Raw genomic sequence first — 19,100 nt, 5'->3', positions numbered from 1 at the left:
TTTATAAAATTTTTAATGTAAAAGTACTTTAAAATGGTTAGGTAAAATGAAAAATAAATATTTCTTTGATTTTTTTTTAATTCGTGCATTGTTTGAACAAATATTTCATAGAAGAAAAAGGTCACCAAATCCCGCCCCATGAGGCCGTTCTTCCTACGGCCCTGACAAACATACATATATGAACGCGTTATTAAAATTTTTCGAGCGTTTTACTGAAAGACAGTGATCGAAAATTTAAATTTCTTTAGGATTTCATCATGGTTTTCAAAGTTGTGCAATTATAAATTTTTCATATTTTCTCCAAGATCATATTTTACAAGACTTATCTTATAAATGGATTAATGTTTATCACTGGTACTTTTAATATGGTTTTTACGTATTGAGTTTTTTCGGTGAAAAAACTCAATAAGTAAAAACCGTATTATGTTATAAATATAAGTACTTGAGTAAAACTTTCTAATATTGTTTAGGATTCCTCTCGAAATATTTGGTATTTAAGCAATAAAGTAGACGGAATCAACCGTTAACATTTTTGTAATAATTTTGTTCAAATAAGCTTTTATTGATTGATGCTGGAAACCCCGATACTCGATACATGAGACCTGAGACATGAGACAAGAGACATGAGACATGAGACATGAGACATGAGACATGAGACATGAGACATGAGACATGAGACTTGAGACATGAGATATGAGACATGAGACATGAGACATGAGACATGAGACATGAGACATGAGACATGAGACATGAGACATGAGACATGAGACATGAGACATGAGACATGAGACATGAGACATGAGACATGAGACATGAGACATGAGACATGCGGCATGAGGCATGCAACATGAAACATGAGACATGAAACATATGACATGAAGCATGAGACATTAAACATATGACATGAAACATGAGACATGAGGCATGATATATTAGACATGTAAAATGAATCCTTAGATCTGAGACATGGGACCTTAGACTTGAGACTTGAGACCCGAGACTTGAGTCATGACATGAGACATGGAACATGAGACATTGGGGTGACCCAAACATGCAAAATGTCTGGGTTTCTGGGGGCTTAACCTTAAAATGATAGCTTAGGGTGTAAGAAACAAATTCTTATGTGGCAGTGATTCACGAAAATTATGTTTAGAGGTCGCATTAGTTAGATTTTTGAAAAAAAAACATTTTTTCTATCTAAATTCTCAGTTCCTGAAATATTATCAAACTTGTCTCTTATAATTTTTAGATTTTTTGTATAATGTAAATTTTAAACTAAAAGTTGGTTGAGACTTTTTTGCTGTAGCTATATCAGGGCCGTAGAAAAAACCGACCCATGGGGGGGTGACTGATTTTTACCTATGATGTTTTGCTCAACAACGTACGAAAAAAAAAACAAATTATATTTGTTACTATTTATATGATTATTCATTTTAAAGTTTTCATTGATAGTTTTTTTTTATTAGAACGTAGCTCTAGAAAAATGGTCCTTAGCCTAAAGGGTGAGCTAATTTTTTTTATGGAACCTTTAGAAACAAAATATGGAATTTGCGTTCATCGAAAGTACAGATTTATGAATTCGTTTAAGAGTCTGGTAGGTCGAAGCATAAAATAAGTTTTTTTTAAGCTTGCCTTCAATTTATTTAAAAAAACGTATTCTATGCTCAAATCATACAAGCCAATCTCAATCTCTCTTCCAATCTCTTTTGCAAATTCCAAGAACTTAACCTTTGAACAGAATAATTAAAAAAATAAAAAAAAAATAACAGTAAGCGATAACAAAATTTCGGATCAAATTTACTCGATGCAAACATGAACTAAATTTATGATTTCAGTTTGAAATTCAGCTTTAAAAACTTCAATATCAATAATTTTAATCAATATACCGAGAAAATATACAATTTTGTGCTGATTTTTTAGGTAAAGAACAGATGCTTGTTTTTATTAAAAGGAAATATTTTTCGTAAAGAATCAATTCCATAATAAAAATCCTGTGGGTAATTTTTTTAATTATAATTTGGGATATTTTGCATAAAACAAAACATAGAAAATTAACTAAAATTCAACTTTATATCTGCGATTTTCAGCTGAATTGTGTACAAACTTCTGATAAAAAAAAATTAAATCTGGAAATTGAGAAGCAAATTTTTATGTTCATGTTCTCTTGAATTCCTTTACAATTTAATGTTGATTGAAAAACTCGTTCCTGAATTTTTAATCTGAATACTGAACCCGAATTCTAAAATTGAACTGTTTCCTAATTTCTATACCATTTCTGAAATGTATAAAAAATACGATTTCCGAATCTTAATTCCAGATCAGAATTTAATGAGCCAAGTTTCAGAGTCATCATTCATGAATCTTTTATTTAAATTCTGTATCGCTGGTTTAATCTTAATTCATTTTTTTCAATTATTTATTTTTAATCTGTTTTGTGAATCAAGATCCTAAATCAAGAATTTTAAACTTGATACAGAATTAGAAATACGAAAATATGTAGAAATACAATTTTGGTTATGGGAATATAGAATCAGAACCTCCAGAATAGTTTTAATTTAAAATTTAAATATCAGACCTGAATTTCTATGATAAGGTTGCCAGATTTCCTGACAAATAATATAAATATGCCCGGATATTTAATTTAAAATTTGGGAAAAATCCGGTTTGACCCGGTTGCCCGGATAACATTGGAAAAGCCGGGTTTGTTCTCATTCCCATTTTAAATCAGTTTTTTTTCATGATTTTTGATGAGCAATTCCTAAGTTTTGAACAAAATTGCCCAATATTGCCTGGATTTTGGTAGAAAATTTTGAAATCAAATACCCGGATTATGCCTGGTTTTTACATAAAACAGCCCGGATTTGTTCGGCCCGGAAAAAATTCTGACAACCTTAGTCTATGAACAAGTGAGAAAATTTTGAACCGTAGCTAAATTTTGAACTTGGGATGGGTTTTTGAGGTATTGGCATTAATTTTTAGTCTGGATAGTTTTTCTTGAATATATTTGCTCTATTATCATAATTTGATTATGAATTTAAAATTTTGAGTGTATAGTAGAATACCTCGCTTGTTTTTTGGAACCTCATGGGGGGGAGTTTAACCCCCAAAACCCCCAACCCCCGTTCCTACGGCCATGAGCTATATTCTTTCTTCTGCAAAGTTGCACTTAAAAACATTGCGCATCTTTTGAGTTCATTCCAGATTGAAAATCTAAATCAAAAGTACACTTATATAGTATACTTAAAATAAATTAAAAAAAAACTCATTATATTGCAGAATAAAAAGAATCATTCATTAAAAATGAAGAGTCCATAACAGTATCAACACACATATAGGGGAGAATGGGGATACGTGATTCCTTTTTTTATTTTCATCATATCTTTTTGGAAAAATTTTGGAGATCGTCGTGTTTTGCATTTTCTGACAGCATGTGATTTCAATTTATATGCTGTAAAAGTTAGAATGATACACGAACCGCTAGATAACTTTACGCTTTTTCGTGGAACTAAAAAAAATGATATTTTGAAAGTAAAAGTGTGATATTTTGAAAGAGATCTTGATCCTTTCATCAGGGTGCCTTAAGTTTTAGCAAAGATCATTCATAATGTAAAGTTAAAAGTTCTATTGGCTTTTTTTTTTTAACAATATTAGTTTTCATTTCACTGCTGAGAAGTGTCAAACAAAAAAAATTCTAAGTGCTCACTTAAAGGCGCAATTTTCTAATTTTCAGTTAAAAGCACTTTGTTGAGTTTATTTTATCAGGAAATTATTGGATAAATAATCATAATTTCGTTCCTATGAAAATCCTAAGGTGGATCCATAACATACATTTTCGAAAAAAAATTCTTAAAAAAATAAAGTTTACTATTGCTTTGAAAGTATGGCACTAAACTCTAACGATTGACATGTTTGAATCAATATATTTATTATAATTTTTCGTGCGGGAAGCATTCTGAAATGATAAAAAAATCATAGAGTCACATTTTGTTAGATTTTTCAAAAAAAGAGCAATAATTCATAAAAAATATATTTTTTTTAAATTACAGCTTTGTTGTTTTGAGCTTTTAGGAGATTTTGTTCTAGAACATTTAACACATACCAGTTTCCATATATATATTTAGCTGAGGAATCAAGTATCCTCATTCTCCTCTCATTCCTCGTTAAGAAATCTCTGTATTTATCAGAATAAGTGATTTAAAAAAAAAAATCAAATGTAAATTTTAAAACAAATATTTTTAATAAAAAAAAACAATAAAAGAAACAAGAGCTTAGAAACTGACTTTTGACTTAATGTTTTTTCCAACTCATTTCCCGGTTCAACCATTGAGGAGTTTTTCCATTATCCATATGCCTCCATATACATGCCTATAAAGTGTAGATTCTGCAGCCAGGTTCTGCTACCATCATCTAAATACATTCCCATTCCGTTCGGGCAGACTAACCAACTGAACTTAGTAGTTACCAGCCAACGAACTAACTAACTAACTAGATACCTGATGCCAACCCATCAATCATCCAGTTGATATTGGGCTTGTGTGAGGTTGGTAAATATCATTACCTACTTACTACCTTCTGTTTTTCTGTTCTTGATGCGTCTGCTGATGTTCCTGGCTATTGCTAGGAGGAACATTTTGCTACATCCGGTTGCAACATCAGTAGCTTGAAGGGGTTCAGTTGAATTTCAGTTTTCAAACATGGTTTGAAAAAATGATAGAGGAATGAATCAAAATAAAAATTGAAAATTTCTATTTAAGAGTAGTTTCTAACAAAATTTTGCACCTTAAAGTAAAATTTTAAGCATTTTATCAAAAAAATTTATTTAAACCCCAATAGGGGTAAATGTCAGTTCTATATGGGATTTCTTCTTTTCTAATGTTAATCACGGGTATGTTTTAACAAGAGCCCGAAGTTCTCAATACGATGATCTCAAAAATGAGCTGATCACCACCGGAGTAGAGGAAATCATTTTGGGAGACAAGAAGCAGGACCAGGTGAGGGACGACGACGCCACCTATTGCCATAGAAATAAATATCTTGACCTTTTGCAGGTTCGCAAATTTCCTACTCGCCAAGAAGAGCAAAGAGGCAAGAATGGCGCTCCGTAAGGAGCAGAAAAAAAAGTATAAATATATCAAACTATGGTAAAGATTAGCGCTGTGTTTGGTTGCTCGTTTGCTTGCTGCACGCCATACCATCAGCCAGCCAGCCAACCGAAGCCAATTGGGTGGTTTGGTGAGTTCGTGAATGTCAATGTGTTTTTGCCCTGGCTGGCCCGGCAAAGATGGTCGGGTTCCCTGACACCCCGGCCGAGGGTAAACGACCCGGTTGCCGGGCGAGTTTTTCTCAACGAATTTACGAATTCCACCGAGATAGTCTCTTGATACGGGCAGCTACCCTTCCTTGAACCACACCGTGAACGACTCGATTGATGACGACTCAGGCATCGGGCCAGTAAAGTGCAGACAAATTAATGTCAAGCTCTGGTTTTTTGACCTTTGGATAAAGTTGTTTTTGTTAAAGATATGGCATAGGTAGAGGTGGATTGAAATCGTTAGTTTGAATTTTTAATAGAACAGAGGTGTTGCTCTTATTCTCATTAATTTGATTAGCCAAAAGCTGGGGGAAAAATCTTCTAGAAATGACATATGAATTTATTAGTTTTGAAATCGAGTGAACGAATTACCATGTTGAAAGTCTGTTAAATACCAGAATAAACCTAAATAAACCAACTTCTCAATAGGAAGAATTGTATTTGGATGTCCTACTTTAAAAAAAAAATAAAAGTGAACTTTACCCATAAGGATAAATCAAATTAGACTTAACTCTTTGAACTGAAAAACAGGACTGGTCTTTTCCAGGGCTTGAATACGCCTGTTTATGTGTTCTGTCAATTGCTCAAACTCTTCCAGATTCATTTGTACTTTTAACTGATATTCAAAGATTGACTTTTAACACGAAGTTGTTAAGGTGAATATAGATGAAACCCAAGAAAAAATATACTATAAAGCTGGTTCTTCTAAAACATTATAAATGCCTTTTAAGTATAATAAAACTCTTCTTCAGAAGGTTCTGCAGAATAAACCAAAACAAAAATTAAAAGAACTTATAATTTTTAAAAGCAAATTCTTTGTTGTACATGGTGATTATTTTTCCAGATTTTTCTTCCCTTTTTCCGTCTTCCTTATTAAGAACTTACAAATTAACGTGTTGCATGTGCTTACATTTTATGTGCTTCACAATAGGTATTTCGCACAGTTTCGGCTTTTGTTACGCTCCATACTGGCAAACACTCGTTTATCAATTCTTATAAATCTACTAATATATAAACTAAGATCATTTATCCTCTAAAACTATAGGGGAGAGTGGGGTATCGTGGGCCATGGGGAAACATGGGCCACTTTTATATCAGATGTGTGTTGAGATAAAAATCTCAAACCAACTGTCATCGTCGTCGCTTTGCGTGAGCATATATTCCTATATGTTGTTGACTGAAGTACGCATCATATACTTCTTTTATTTATCAAGCTAAAAAAAAGTTAGAAAAATTTACTTACATAATTAGAAAAACACCCGCTAATTTCATCGATGGGGAACCTAAAGTTCATAACAAAAATATGCTCATACGCTTATGATCTTAGTTTTGTCATGATCTTTCACGTGGAAAAGGAATTTTTGATGAAACATCAATAAGTCACACAAACGCAACTAATTTGCAAATCATAGCTTGTAGGGAATCGTGGGCCACACATCTTGAATCACCTATATTTTTATGTTTTTATACACATTCAGAACTTGAAATACGTTTTTCCTATCTGTAAAATTTTCTTATGCCAAATGAAGAGTTATGAAAAATATTTTGTCCATCCTATATAAGAAATTTTGCCGAAACGTTCGCGAGCCAGGTTTTGGAATCTATGCGATCATAAACAGCTCTCTTTTTTATTTCATCATCTGAAATTGCTTTAAAATAACGAAATGAATTATGAAATCACAGTTTTGGGTCAACTCATAAACTTTGCATGTTATTTGGTCAATTTGGATTTGGTGGCTCACGATTCCCCACCATTTTTCAAAATCCATAAAATATTGCTTTTATTTAAACAGTCAGAATTTGAGGAAAATAACTTATTAAAACTTAAAAAAAATACCTTATGATTCCTTGGAAATGTAGAAAACCATACCATTTTTTATTTTCATTTTATTTTTTATAATAAAGAAGTTATGGAACAACGAAAAAAAGTGGCCCATGATTCCCCACTCTCCCATACAAATTATGTTTCTTATTCCTGTAACGTTTGTTACATGTGACATTTCTTACATTTATTATTTCATTCGTTGCATGGAAAATAGCTCTGAAAAATTTGACAGCATGAAATTTTTAAAAATATATTTATTTTTAATAAAACTACCTGTTAAATGACCTTTCTAGGGGTATTTCATTATAAAAAACCTAGCCTAAAAGTCGATTGGTGGAGCTAGCAACTATAAGAAGACATCAATATTTTTTGTAAACTCGTTTGATTCATTAACTTGTTCGTAATAATCACCCAGTGCCATTTGTTTTACATGATCCTCAAAGAAAGGGAAAAAGAGCTTAACTATTGAGTCATAAGTGGCGGGAATAAATTGGTATCTTGATTTCCGAGGTTTGCGTTCAAAAGTAGAGACATACAGTATATTACATGAGAGCGTAGTCACTGTTGCGATAAAATTGAAATACGCATTACGAAAATTCATGTTGCTATTGATTAATTTTACCAAAAATTTCAATGCAAATACACTCATAGCATATTCCTCTTGAATAATAATTTGGCAAGATTTTGCGCATATTCCTCTAAAAACGACCTCCAAATTTTGGAATCCGGCGGACAAACTGCTTCAAATTGCAGGGTCTATTCTTATCAAGCTTCTTCTTCATTTGAATCCAAACGTTTTCAACTGGATCGGCATCAGGCGACTGCAGAGGATTCAATACAATTCAAGAATTTTTGACTTCCAGAAGTCTCAATCAACTGTAGGTGTCCATTTCTTTGAATAATGATTTTCAACCTGCAGAAAACTCTACCAGTATTGTAATTTTTAACTTGCAGTAGTCTTTCAATTCCTTACATATTTCAAACTAGAAGGAGTTTCAAGCCAATACACAATATTCTTCAATCATTTGTATTTCGCAGAAGTATCAATCCTCTTTCATATTTTTTAGCCTAGCCAAACCAACATAAGTGTGAATCCGTCTTCAACTTTTTCGACTAGAAGTTGCAATCCGATCAGGGCATTTTGGAGCAGAAGATATTTTAATCTGCTGTTACATAATTGATGATTACTAGAAGTTTCATCCTGTTGTTTTATCAGTTCCATGCCGAACAACATGCCGAAGACTTAATACTCATTTTAACTTCCAACCAGCAGAAGTGTCATGTTGCAAGTGGCAAGTGTGAGAGCTTTCGCATCTGAGTGGAAGAACGAGAATTCTAGCCAAGAGCGCCCTAGTGTTTCAGTCATACACCTTAGAGTAAACTAGGAAGAATTTTTTTTTGAATCCCACCACACAAAGTCCCAAAAAATAAAAATAATTTCTTCCCTGCTGTTGCGTTGCCAGGCAGTTTTGTCAAAAAAGACACCGCGTAGAAAAAACAAGATTTTTCAAGACACCAGTAGATTGGTTGAAATAAAATGCAGCTCTTCTTAAATTGCAGAAATGAAGGCGAAATAACGGTGCTGTAGACGCCTTCATTTATGCAACAGAAGAGATCAACTTCTTAGCTGGCTTGCAGTTTATTTCGAAAAAGATTCGTCTGACGTTCTCATCATTTAACTTCAAATTCAGTAACAATTTAAATTTTTTTCAAGAATCAGGACATTTCGAGAGTTTTTGAAAAACAAGGGATTTTTAAAAAATCTTTACAAATCTTGAAAAAAACAGGACAGGTGCCAGAACGTACCAAGATAAAATTGTGTTAGCTCTCAGATTTCTCCTCAACACAATGAGCAATAGATTTATCCGGAGAAGGTAATTCTCTTCATCAGTAGATGTGAATGCTATCGCTCACTTTTATGTGTTGACAATCTCACACTTGATTGCAGTGCGATTTATTTCTCCCCGCACAGCTTTGGAGGAGCAGATGAAAAAATTTGCCCTCTCTTTCACTGGACAAGCCGATCTGAGGAGTTTTGACATCTATGATCAGAAGCCTCAATCCGATTTTATTCTTTTCGACAAGCGGCAGCATCAGTTCGCTGTTACAACTTTTATAATCAGTAGAAGTCTCAATACACTTTCATTGGTTTCAAAAAACAGAAGATTCAATCCTCTGTAATATCATTTTCGAAAAACAGAAGCTTCAAATCGCTTTCTATTTCTCTATTCTTCTAGTCTGCTTTCAGCATTTTCAAATACCGTAATCCGGGGTAATATTGATCATTTTTTTCAATATTTTTCGATTATTTTTTCTGTAAAAGCGAATGTGGCATGTTTTGGAATTATTATGAATCATTTTCTAGAGATGTCAATTTTATGTGCACCTTTAAAAGTGATATTTTGTAATTACAACTTGTATTTCCTTAACATTTTTTACAAAAAATCAAAATGTTTTGTTCGCTTCTTAAAACAATTCCATTCAATATAAACAATTTTTTTTCTACACAATGAAACAAATCGTAAATATTGAAAAAATTCCAAAATCAACCCATACATTTTAATATTTTTGGTTAAGTTGTTAACATTTGCATTGATTGAAATGTTTTTCAAAATAATATGAAAAACATGTTAAAAAAAATGTTTCTATCCTATTTTGTTTAATGGTTTCTGTAACCTTTAGGCCGAATATTCGGCTCACCGAATAGGCCAAATATTTATTTTTTAAATTTCTACAATAACAGACTTTTCAAATTTATCAAATAATTTTGGAAAATTTATAAAATATTCAAAAGTAAAATTGAAAATGCTACACATCCACCAAAACCTTCTGGATTTCAGTAAACATCTTAGGTATATCCGTGTATTTTTCAATGTTAATAACTTTATTTTTTCAGTATCGTTATTCCAGATTTTTTACATATATCCAGGTTAGCCCGTTCATGCCTTTCAAATCTTTCCGGAAAATTTGAAGACAAGTATCCTTTTCAAATGAAAAAGAGGTAAGATGTAAAAAGTGTTATTATTTTTTTCATATGTTCAAAATAGCTTAACTCTATATGGGGTTTAGTGGGGGGATGGACAGGACATCAAACGATCGGAAGACTGATATACAATGGATTGTGGGTTCAAGCCAGCCGGAGTATCTCGACCAATTTAGAATAATGAGTAGGTTACTTTGGAACCTTTTCAGAATTCTTCATTTGTTTCGAACAGTTGGAAGGGAGTGAGATGAGTCAAACCTGTCCCAAGCCAGTGGTAACGGACCCCTTGGTTGTGCTGCAAATATTGTTTATGAGTTAAGCTTGAACAATATTTGAATATGCGATCGAGACTTCCCGTACCGCCTCGGGTCGAAAGACCTATCAGCCACTGGTGGGTTTTCATACATACATACATACACATATACAAAAGCGAATGTGGCATGTTTCATATTTTTAAAACCAGTACTGGACTCCTATGAACGTAAAACATGATTGCAGAAATTTATTAGACTACTTAAATTTGATTTAAAAATCGATTTCGTCTCCGTTTTGAATCTGATGTTTGGGGAAACATTGGTCAGCCTCTATTTTCGAAGGTTTCTATGAGTTTTCTTGATCATAAATGAAACAAAACACCTTCATAATATTTAGAAATGCTTGTTTATAAATTTCACCTTACTTTTTAACGATTTCATTAAAAAACATTTATAATCGAAAAAAGAACTATTATAGTGCGTACATTAAGGAGCAAAAATTAAATTAATTGCTAAATAGTTTGAGCTACAAAATACAAATAAAATTTTACTTCCACTCATTCTTGTAGGCCCTCCCAATATTTCCATTTTCATTTTTTCTTCAAAGTTAACCATTTGATAGGGTTCCAATCCAATCCATTTGTCCAATACGGGCTTACTCTTGGAAAATGTCCTTGATTTTTAAATATCAAACTTTTTTCACTAAATAACTAAAAAATAGCAGTATAGTTATACATTAGACTGCCCCAAATTTGTATGGGAAATTTAAAAACCGTGAAATGTTATACGCTGCAGGCTAAAATTGATCCTGGGCCTAGTACAAGATCTCATGCCAAATTTGGGCCAGATCGGACCACGGGAAGGGATCGCTCAACGAGCCTGAAGCTTGTATGGGATTTTGAGACATTTTGTTCGAGAGGAACATGAAAAACCAGTTTTTCGTCAATTACTTTTTTCTCCTTCGACCGATTTCTTTCAAAACCAGGTTTTCTTAAAGCCTAAATTATGACAAATATTTCATCCCAAGGTTTTATTTCAATTAAAGCTAAGATAAAAAAGTTATTAAGCTTCAAAAATTGGTTAACTTTTTTAAGGGTGACATTCATCACTGTTTTAATGAGGCGACTAAATGTCCGACCAGGACACCCAATGTGAAATGCATGCCGTTCCGTCAAATAATGACCGATTTTAACCATTGTTGTTGCGCTCGATTGCAATTTTTAATGTTTTTCTAACATTTGAGTTTGGATGATTTTCACTTGATAGTTCGGAATAAAATAAGGGCGGAAAAATGCTTGACAACAAAAAAAATTGCATAACCACAGGGGCTTAGGAACATAACGGTTTGTGATGCCAATAAAACAGTTTTTTATAAATAGCTTTGGTTCCTGCCTGCCGATTTCTTTCAAAAACAATTTTTCTAAAAGCTTAAATTATGAAAAATATTTCATCAGAAACTGGATTTCGATGAGAATTAAGATAAAAATAGTTATTAGGCTTCAAAAATGGGCTAAACCTTTTACGGTGGTATTCATTAAATATTATTACAGCGACCAAAGTATTTGATGAATAACTGGGTTTCCATGTTTCTTCCGAGCAAAATGTCTCAAAATCCCATACAAACTTCAGGCTCGTTGAGCGCCCCTTCCCGTGATCCGATCTGGCCCAAATTTGGCATGAGATCTTGTACTAGGACTTGAATCAATTTTAGCCTGCAGCACATAACATTTCACAGGTTTTAAATTTCCCATACAAATTTTGGGCAGTCTTTTGTACATATTTCCGCCTTTGGGCGGGATTTATGTTTCATCTTTTCTACCTAACTCAGGATCATTTTTTTTCTCAAAAAATCTATTCAGAATGGTTGTTACTCTCAGACCCAACATTTTTTTAGATCGAAAAACACATGGACCAACGCTTTATAATGCCAATAAAAAGATAATATTTCGAAAAAAGGTCCTTTTACATTTTTTTACGTTTTTATTATAGTAGCTATAGCTTTCTTTTGATAGAGAATGAAGGTGATTCTTTTTATTGGCATCACAAACCGTCCAGTCATGTTCCTAAGCCCCTGTGGTTATGCAATTTTTTTTAAATTGTCAAGCATTTTTCCGCCCTTACTTCTTTCCGAACTATCAAGTGAATATCATCCAAACTCAAATATTAGAAAAACATTAAAAACTGCAATCGAGCGCAACAACAATGGTTAAAATCGGACATTATTTGACGAAACGGCATGCATTTCACATTGAGTGTCCTGGTCGGACATTTAGTCGCCTCATTAAAACAGTGATGAATGTCACCTTTAAAAAAGTTAGCCAATTTTTGAAGCTTAATAACTTTTTCATCTTAACTTTAATTGAAATGCAACCTTCTGATGAAATATTTGTCAGAGTTTAGGCTTCAAGAAAACCCGGTTTTGAAAGAAATCGGTCGAAGGAGAAAAAAGTAATTGACGAAAAACTGGTTTTTCATGTTCCTCTCGAACAAAATGTCTCAAAATCCCATACAAACTTCAGGCTCGTTGAGCGACCCCTTTCCGTGGTCCGATCTGGCCCAAATTTGGCATGAGATCTTGTACTATGCCCAGGATCAATTTTAGCCTGCAGCGTATAACTTTTTCAAAAGTCGGGTCATTTGGGGCAGTCTATTATACATATACTAAGAAAAAAGTAGTTCTTGCACATTCAACAACCCGTTTGCTTCAAAATGCTTTTGGTTTCATCAGGAGAGCTGTTTGTTTGCGAGGCTTGGAAAAAAGATATTTTATGATTTAGAAATGACATTTTTTCTAACAGAATTTTTTTTAATTTTAATTAAGTTTCGCCTATTTAATACTCAATTAATAGGCTTTCAAGCATAGAAAACAGTTTTCAAATATTCCAAATAAAGACTGAGTTATTGATGATAATGTGCAAAAATTTATTGTTGGTCAAATTTACCCCGGTTATCAAAGTTACCCCATTTTACGGTATTTAGTATTCCATCTGCCTCCAAAACATTCAAATTGCAGCAGTCTCAATTGAAATGAGTTAACACATTTTCATCTATGAAGCAGAAATCTATATCTGCCTCTATCCTTTTCATTTCTCCTTTTCATTAATCTTAATCCGCATCAGCATAATTTTGATGACATTTGCATAACTTTCAAATAACAGCTGCCTTATTACATTTCCGCCATTTCCAACAAGTCAATATCAGATTTCATTATTTTCAGATAACCAAAGTCTCTTACAATTTCAAATCTTTTTAGATTGATCCACGTCAGCATCATTTGGATGAGATTTGAATAAAATTCAAATTCCAGCAGTTTCAATTCATTTCCATTGACTCCAACTAGTCGAAGTCTAAATCAGCTTCCATAATTTTCTAGTAGCAGATATTTTAATCAGTTTCCGTTATTTTCAGATAGCAGAAGTTTCTATCCGCGTCAGCATTATTTTGAGAAAATTTGTAGCAGCCTCAACTCGTTTCCATTATTTTCAACATGCGGAAGTCTCAATCTGCTTTCCAAATTTTCAGACAGCTCAATTCTCAATAAGCTTCCATTATTTTCAGATAACAGAAGTTTCAATCCGCGTCAGCAGTATTTGATATAATTTACAAAAAATTCAAATTGATGCAGTCTCAATTAATTTCCATAATTTTCTTTTTGGACAAGTCAACTTTCATCGTTTTCATCAATTCGATTAGCAGGAGTCTCAATTTTTGTCAGCGTTATTTTGATGAAGTCTACCTAGCTTTCAAGCTGCAGTAGTCTGAATTCATTTCCATCATTTTCAGATAGCAGAAGTCTCAATACGCGTCAGCATAATTTTGATGAAATTTCGAATAATTTTTAAATTATCACACCTTATTTAATTTCCATCATATAGAGATGAACCAGCTAAAAGCTGAAACTCTCTATAATAAAGACATTAAAAAAAAAATTCCATCATTTTCAACTAGCAGAAGTCTCCATCTGCCTCTATCCTTTTCATTTGTTTCAAGTATCAATCTGCGCCAGCATAATTTTGATGACTTTGTTTGACTTTCAAATGAAAGCTGTTTCATTACATTTCTGTCATTTCCAACAAGTTTGTATCAGATATCATCATTTTCAGATAACGAAAGTCTCTTACAATTTCTAATCTTTTAAGATCGATCCACGTAAGCATAATTTTGATGAAATTTGCATAAAATCCAAATAACAGCAGTTTCAATACATTTCCATCGTTTCCAACTAGTCGAAGTCTCGATCAGCTTCCACAATTTTCTGATAGAAAATGTCTCAATCAGTTTCCGTTGATTGATGTTGTCTCAATTCATTTCCCTACTTTTTTTTGGAGAAGTCATCTTCCATCATTTTCAAGAAGCAAAAGTCAGCTTTCATCATTTCCAGAGTGCAGATGTTTAAATCAGTTTTCATTATTTTAGATAAAAAAAAGTTGCCATCCGAGTTAGCATAGCTTTGAAAAAATGTGCCGAAAAAAAAATCTAATTACCGCAGTTTTAATTCATTTCCATCAATTTCAACCAGTAGAAATTGAAATCAGCTTCCGTAATTTCCTAATAGCAGAAGTCTCAAATAGTTTCCACTATTTTCAGGAAGCAAAAGTCTCATTCCACGTAATCCACGTTTGATAACATTTGAATAACTTTCAAGCCGCAGCAATCTTAATCCATTTCCATCATTTTCAATAAGCAGAAGCCTCAATCTGTTTCCATAATTTCTAGATAGCAGAAATCTCTTACAGCTTTCATAATTTTGAGAAATTAGAAGTTTCAATCGACCTTTATTACTTTCGGATAGCAGAAGTCTCAATCTGCGTCAGTATAATTTTGAAAAAAATTATATCACTTTTAACCTGCAGCAGAATCGAATCATCTTCATGAATTTCATCTAGCAGCAGTTTCAATCAACACCCGTCATTTTCTTCTTGCAGAAGTCTTAACCAGTTTCTATTGTTTGCAGATAACAGAAATCATAATCGGCGTCAGCATAGTTTTGCAGTTTTGCATCATTTCCATAATTTCCAACTAACAGAAGTTTCAATCAACTTCCATCATTTCAGACTAGTGGAAGTCTAAACCAGTTTCTTAAATTTTCAGATAGTAGAAGCCTCAATCTGCGTCATGATAATTTTGATGAAACTTACATTTTAAAATACCTGCTTGCAACAAATTCAGTTACCATAGTTATTGATCATTTTTATAATCCACCAGTTGGAAGCGAAAGTCTCAATCTGCTTTCCAAGTTTTCAGACAACTCAAGTCTCAATAAGTTTTCATCATTTTCAGATAACAGAAGTCTCAATCCGCGTCTGCAAAATTTGATATAATTTGCATTAATTCATACTGTAGCAGTCTCAGTTCATTTCCATTATTTTCTTGTTGAGAAGTCTCAGTCAATTTTCATCATTTTAAAAAAGCAAAAATCGGTATCCATTTTCATCATTTTCGTATAGAATAAGTCTCAATCTGCTTCAGAATTATTTTGAAAAAGTCTGCCTAGTATTAGTCTGAATCATTTCCATCATTTTCAGATAGCAGAAGTCTCATTCTGCGTCAGCATAATTTAGATGAAATTCGCATAATTTTCAAATCACAGCAGCATCATTTCATTTTCATCGTTTACAACTAGCAGAAGTCTCAATTAGCTTTTATAATTTCAAAAAGCATAAGTTTTGATCAGTTTCCATCATTTTTAGATAAATAAAGTCGCTATCCGAGTAACTATTACTTTTATCAGATCTGTATAGCTTTCAAATTGAAGCATAATTTTCAACTAGCAGAAAGCTCAATCAGCTTTCATAATTATCATATAGCAGAAGTCTCAATTCACTTCCACTATTTTCAATAAGCAGAAGTCTCAATCTGTTTCCATCGTTCCAGATAGCAGAACTCTCAATAAGCTTTCATAATTTTCAGGAAATAGAAGTTCCAATCAGCCTCCATCACTTTCGGATATCAGAAGTCTCAATCCGCGTAATAATTTCAATCAATCAATAATTTTGATGAAATTTGCATTGCTTTCAACCTGCAACAGATCGAATCAACTTCGTCGATTTCATTTAGCAGAACAACTCCCGTCATTATCAACTAGCAGAAGTCTCAATCAGCTTTCATCATTTTCAGAAAGCATAAGTTATAATCAGTTTCCATAGTTTTTTTATAAAGAAAGTCGCCATCCGAGTTAGCATAACTTTTATGGAATCTGTATAGCTTTCCAATCCAATCATCTCAATTAGTCTCAATTAGTTTCCATTATTTTCAGTTAGCAGAAGTCTCAATCCACGTCAGCATAAATTTATTGATATTGGCAAAACTTTCAAACCACAGCAGTCTCAATTCATTTCTATCATTTTCAATAAGCAAAAGTCTCAATCTGTTTCCATCCTTTCAACTAGCAGAAGTCTCAGTCAACTTTCATCATTTCCGACTAGCAGAAGTCTCAACCAGTTTTTTCAATTTTCTGGTAGCAGAAGCTTCAATCCGCGTCAGCATAATTTTTAAGAACCTTGTATTATAAAATACCTGCTTGCAACAAATTCAGCTACCTTAGTTATTGATCATTTTTATGATGCAAAGATCCGAAGGGATTTCTTATTCCATCTTAACTGAGCCTTGCATAATCACCACATGAAAAAAGAATATCATTTTTGTCGTGACCTATCGATATTTTTTTCAAACTAAAACAAAAACACAACTGTACTCGTTTACAACTCTTTACAATCTGACGCCTAACCGCGTGGCCTCGTTCTAGGCCGATCAGAAAACTCTCCAAAATTTTCAACGAGACATTTCTCTCATACACATCCACCAGCAAGAGCAAGCTTGCTGCTCTCTTTTGCGTTCTCCAACTCTGTGTCAAATTTCAATTCTATAGCGTTCCTCTCTTCAAGGAAGCACTCCATATTTCAACAACTGAAATTCTACATTCAAATTAATTCAATTTTAGCTATTCTTATATCAATTATTATGAACATTATAAACATTAATATTAACAGATCTTATTTAATTTTACATTATTTAAACTCTAACCATCAATATTCTCTACAATTTTGTCATACTATTTTGTTCAATATTTTGTACTAGAACTTCAAGATTTTCAAGAAATGTACTAAGTCATCTGCTTCTTCTTACTTCAACCAGCCTAGAGCACTACGTGTAATCTTTTCACACTTTGTGTACCGAAACAACTCGGGTGACATTAATCCAGAATCCTAGTATAACTGTAGTTGTTCTAACTTATGGGAGTGAGAATAACCCGAGGAATCCACACACGACCTATCGTGGAGCGAGACCATCTAAATGTCAACCCGCCCCTTCCCTTCTTCTCAAACGTCACCGCGTGCCGTAAACACCAACACATCACAACTCGCCCCAAGATCAGCGCCAGCAGAACTGCTCCAAATTGTGAGGAAGAGGAATAAGAACACAGCGAGAGGTTCCCCCCATCTTGTAGGAAGTAGAATGTGTGCTCGTACCTTTTTTCCAAGATTCCGCTACACTTGTGTGATCCAAAAGTCAAGTTGTAAATCTTGATCGAAAATCTTCGCTTTCACCTCACAAACCAGATCAATGTTTTCACCACACCGAATGCGACATGCTTGAAAGACGCAAATCGAGCATTCAAAACTACAATAATTTCAATTAAAAACCGAACCGAAAATTCCACACCAAAACTAAAACCTAACTAAGCTACTAAAAACGCGACTCGACCGTGCTACAGGTTATTCCGAGAGTGACGACGACTCAGCCAGACGAGACCAACTCTGCTGGCTGGCTGAGGCATATGAATGAGCTACGTCTCTGAATCACCTGGCATTTGAAAGAAGTCGAAGTGCAGGGGCAATGGGCTGGCTTGCTGGCTGGTGTTGTTGCTCTCTCTTGCGAGGGCTAGTTTGTTTGAATGAACTGTTGAGAGAATCTATATCTGTGAGCAGACAGAAGACCGGTGAATGAATCCGATTGTGGTTCTGTCATACGACAACAGTGAACGCTGATCGACCATTCAACTGGTGATAGGAACAAGCATGAATGAAATTTCAGCTGGCAGAGAAATGAACGAATATCTGATGAACAACATTGAACAGAGGGGAAGGAAACTAGTTTGGAGTTGAGGGACACTGAAAATGTTTCAAATTTGAAGTACACTTTGAAATGGCTGTTTTTTTTTTAAAGCGAAGCAGTGAAATTTTAATTTATTATAAAGAAAAATGAATGAAAAATAACGGATTGAGGTATGAAAGTCTAAAGCACAAAAGCTTCTACTCAAATTTTAAAATAAAAAACTTTGAAAACTTTGAGAAAAATATCATAACTTCCTTAATCAAGAGACGAAGAAATCAAGTTTTGCGTTAAGAAACAAGTTTCAATTCTATAAGATCGCTATTGTTGACGAAGCTTGGAAAATACTTTGAAAAAAAAAAAATAATAAAACTGTTTTATGTTACTTTTAATGTTTTTCTTACTTTCATAATATTTCAAAATTCTTTACATCAACATGGAACACGAAAAGTGATAGTGAATTGAAAATGCTGCTTGTGCTGGAAAATGCTGGAAATAGCTAGTGCTCAGAGACGACTTACAATTGAGAATAATTATAGTGGGCCCGCAGTTCTTTGACTGTCATAGTAGATTTAGAATTCTGGTGAAATTCAAAATCGTGAGTAATTTTGACTTCTGTGAAAAAAAGTTTTAGAAATTTTCTCATATTTTTTATTTTTCCCAATTTTTGCTGAA

At 33.3% G+C, this 19,100-nt stretch overlaps 1 protein-coding gene across 3 annotated transcripts in view; it reads right to left on the bottom strand.

The window, feature by feature from the left end:
- The window catches only part of LOC129745261 (nuclear hormone receptor HR78), a 50,902-nt gene extending 32,740 nt beyond the window's left edge, over window positions 1-18,162 (bottom strand). For all 3 annotated transcript variants that reach the window (XM_055738218.1, XM_055738217.1, XM_055738219.1), the window contains exon 1: window positions 17,843-18,162. The gene's annotated coding sequence lies outside the window, so the exon portion shown is untranslated. The remainder of the gene's footprint in view (window positions 1-17,842) is intronic.
- Between the last annotated feature and the right edge of the window lie 938 nt (window positions 18,163-19,100).

The sequence above is a fragment of the Uranotaenia lowii genome, chromosome 2 (genome assembly GCF_029784155.1).
Source record: "Uranotaenia lowii strain MFRU-FL chromosome 2, ASM2978415v1, whole genome shotgun sequence".
Classification (NCBI taxonomy): domain Eukaryota; kingdom Metazoa; phylum Arthropoda; class Insecta; order Diptera; family Culicidae; genus Uranotaenia; species Uranotaenia lowii.
The sequence above is the reverse complement of the archived record's forward strand: the minus strand, read 5'-3'. Positions and strand labels throughout refer to the sequence as shown.